This window comes from Tasmannia lanceolata, unplaced genomic scaffold (assembly GCF_043159265.1).
Source record: "Tasmannia lanceolata isolate RefF3 unplaced genomic scaffold, GAP_Taslan_0.1 ptg000020l, whole genome shotgun sequence".
NCBI lineage: Eukaryota > Viridiplantae > Streptophyta > Magnoliopsida > Canellales > Winteraceae > Tasmannia > Tasmannia lanceolata.
The window spans coordinates 6,529,992-6,533,468 of NW_027518697.1; positions in this window are offsets into that span (position 1 = coordinate 6,529,992).

Sequence of the window (3,477 nt, forward strand, 5' to 3'; positions counted from 1 at the left end):
TGAATCCAACAAGGACACCATTTTAGTGTCTAGGAACTATGGACTAGACAGACCCTTTGTCTCTCCTTTCTTTATTTTGGTAGTATTTCATCTCTTTATTTTTTATTTTTCCTTTTGCTTTAGACAGAGGTAGAGAAAGAGAGATTGATCTGTCTTTTACCCTAGTTTTAAAGAGAAATGCCAGCATGGATCGCACTGGCCATAGAAAATTATAGGTATCTCTATCAATTGTCCACGTTGCACATGTGAATGATGATTGGGGCAATTTTCGCGAGAGCTACTTATTGGACGGCTTGGATATTACGACCGATGTGATTTCTCAATTATAAGCCATTCATCTAGTAGCCTATCTACATTTATGCAGCTTGTTTGGTAAGAGAATTAAGATAAAGCAACCAGAGTTAAGTGAACTCTTACCTAAATAGCTGTAAATCATTAGAATTTAGATAAGGGAGATGATATTTTCACCCCTCTTGGCAGTATGCATTCGCCCCCTTATAAAGTGAACAGTGTGCAACTTTAGCGGTTTTTGACGCCAAATCACGTTAAAAGGGGGCGAATGCGTACTGCAGAGGGGTGAAAATATCATCTTCCTTTAGATAAACATTTCAAATTTATAGAATGTGCGCTGTTTGTATTTTTTTCTAGAATCCCCCTCCCCCCCCCCCCCACAATTTAGAGGGAAATTATAGCTTTTAAGGATATCATTATAAATTGAAGGATATCATTATAAATTAAATATGAACTGTGGTGGTTCGAATTCCTTTTTCATGTGTAATCAAACAACGGAAAAACATGAAATTTTGAAAAAAGATTTTCTTTTCCAAACTTCTTCAGAAAATTCTTGCAATCCAATGATTGAATGTTTGTTAGTATATGTAATGCATGAATTGCTTTGTTCCATATGAGCTCTCTCTCCCTCTCTCCCTCTTCCACTAAAGCCATTAGGCATGCGCCTCATGCATGTTAAGTTGGTTCAAACAATAGTTCATTAATTTCACATATTAACTAATGGTCACACACCCATATCAGCTGCATTTTCTTTTAAGCCCATGAAGCTCATCAACCACATTACACGCTGAACATTTACCTATGGCTTAAAGTTTAAACAACTAAAATGCCCTATTTTCTTGACAATGAGTATCCTGCTCTCTCTCTCTCTCTCATCTTGTTAGAAATTTTGAAAGGCAAAAAGTGAAATTTTAAACTCAAAATTTTAGAGGGAAGATTCAAAATAAGAATATCCTTTTCTCTTTCCTAAGGTCTTGTCCATTGTGGTGTTTTGTGACTTGAACCCATCACCCGGTGTGATGTGTAAGTGGGTATGAACTCCAATGCTAGATTTTTAGTCCCACATTGGAAAGTTCAAGAAGCTTTCACCTCCTTATAACAGGTAGAAAGGAGGAGAGGCTTGGGCCTTTCAAGGAGCATTGGAATTTGTTGGGTGACCCACTTTTACATGAACTAAGTTCATAAACACATGCGTTCTGGGCCGTGGCCGGGGTCTGAGTTTGGGTTAAATAAAAAATATCTTTTTAGTCCAAAACAATTTTGCACTCCTTTAAGATAAAATCTTGGGATTTTATCTCCTAAATGGATTTGTAACTACACCCTTTAATTTTTCTTACCGTTTTTAAAATGTTTCATCTTCTCCATGTGATTGTTGGAGAGAGAAACATTTGCTCTAATTAGAAGGGTGTTTTCTCCTCCCAAGGGTCATCTTCTTCTCTATAAAAGAGAGAGAAGAAAGCACTCTGATTTATAGATTTACAGAACATATATTCTGCTTTATAGAAACATATATTTCTCCTTTTGTTTTTGCTTCATCTTCTTCCCCCGTCCTATTCCGTGTCTGACTTTCACCCAAACGCATACAGTTGATTCCACAGGTACCACGGGCATGCTACTAAGATGATTCGAAGTGGACTACTAAGCGAGTGCACGTCTGCTGGAGCCTGTTAGGGCTGTTTTATATTAGAGTGTCAATTTGTAGGTTCCGGTTGCACCGCAGGGGGCGGATAGGATTCTTAAGGAGAGTAGCCATGTGACACAACTCAACCGTTCTTCCTTCTTCATCAAAATCTAAATTTTACAAAGGGATTTTTGTCAAATCGATAAGTACAAGCTGACTTTTACAGTTTTATTCTCATTATGATATATAGTTTCAATAGTACATAAAATAAGGGTTCGAGTAACACTAAATTATGGTTCGAGTAACCAAATTTAGGTTCGAGTTGCACCGATTTGGGTTAGAGTAAGCCAAAGACCACTCCATCCAATTACTTCCAACAATTCTTGAATGATGGGAATAATACCTAATTATCAATATTTTCCCTCTTGTATTCTAGCAATAATTATCACATAGACTGACTGATTTTTGGATTTCTTCTTTAGGAACATACACATATAGTGCCACATATTTGGTTTTAGGGTTAACATGATATAGAGTTTTGGTGTTTCTTTGCTGAGAGAAAAGGTAAAAAATAATAATTTAACCATAATATCAAGATGGTGAAACACTCTTCGCATGTGAATACGGGTACATTATTGAACCATGCAACTCTTGTGTCTCTTATTGTTTTTCGAATGCATCTCATCGTATTATTGGCTACAAATAGAGTTTACACAGAGTCTGATCCTATTTTTGAGAGATTCAAGTTCTCTCGGCTATTTTTCACTTGGACAACCATCATGTGCTTAATCAAAGTAGCTTAAAATGGACAAAATCTCCCCCTAATAAATGACCAAATTGTTTCTTTTGACATCAACTTGTGTTGCAACTTCAACTGATTGGCTAAAAAAGATGGAATAAGAAGTCCAAGGGTTTTGGTCCCTAGCTCAGACAATTGAGCTAATGTTATACAGAAGATAGTAAAAACATTGAGATCTCACCTCCTTAACCAAATGTCCCCAACACAGGTTGAGTGACCCTAGTCTCAGACAGGGAATGCAGAAGGATATGATGGTAATTTTAGGGGTGGCTATTTTAGTATAGATGCAAATAATTGAGGGTCATTTGGTAAAAAAATTGCCTCAACATCAGTTTCAGGGTGTTTTGAGATATAAAAACTTAATTTGGATTACATTATTCTTAATACCCTAATTTAGAAAGGGAACACTAAATAAATAAATTTTGGATGATAGTGATACCAAGAAATAGGGAAAAGGTGGCACCCAAAGCAAAGCAAGGAGGGACTAAATAAAGAAATCATGCTTTTTCTAAAACCAGATGTAGATGGGTCGGCATTTTCGATAAGTAAAAAAGAGGTCCAAAGGCAAAGGAAAGCTTGCCCATACTCTAATTTCACAGTCCCCTATCACCTTTTCTCCTGACATGAACTTTTGTGGGGCTGAGGTGATTATTATAGACTTTCTTTTGAGCAAGTCCAGCTTAACCGTGCTTATTCAATCTTAGTACCATTCTATCATCACAATCACCAAAAACCCAATCCTAATCCTCTCTCTCTCTCTCTCTCT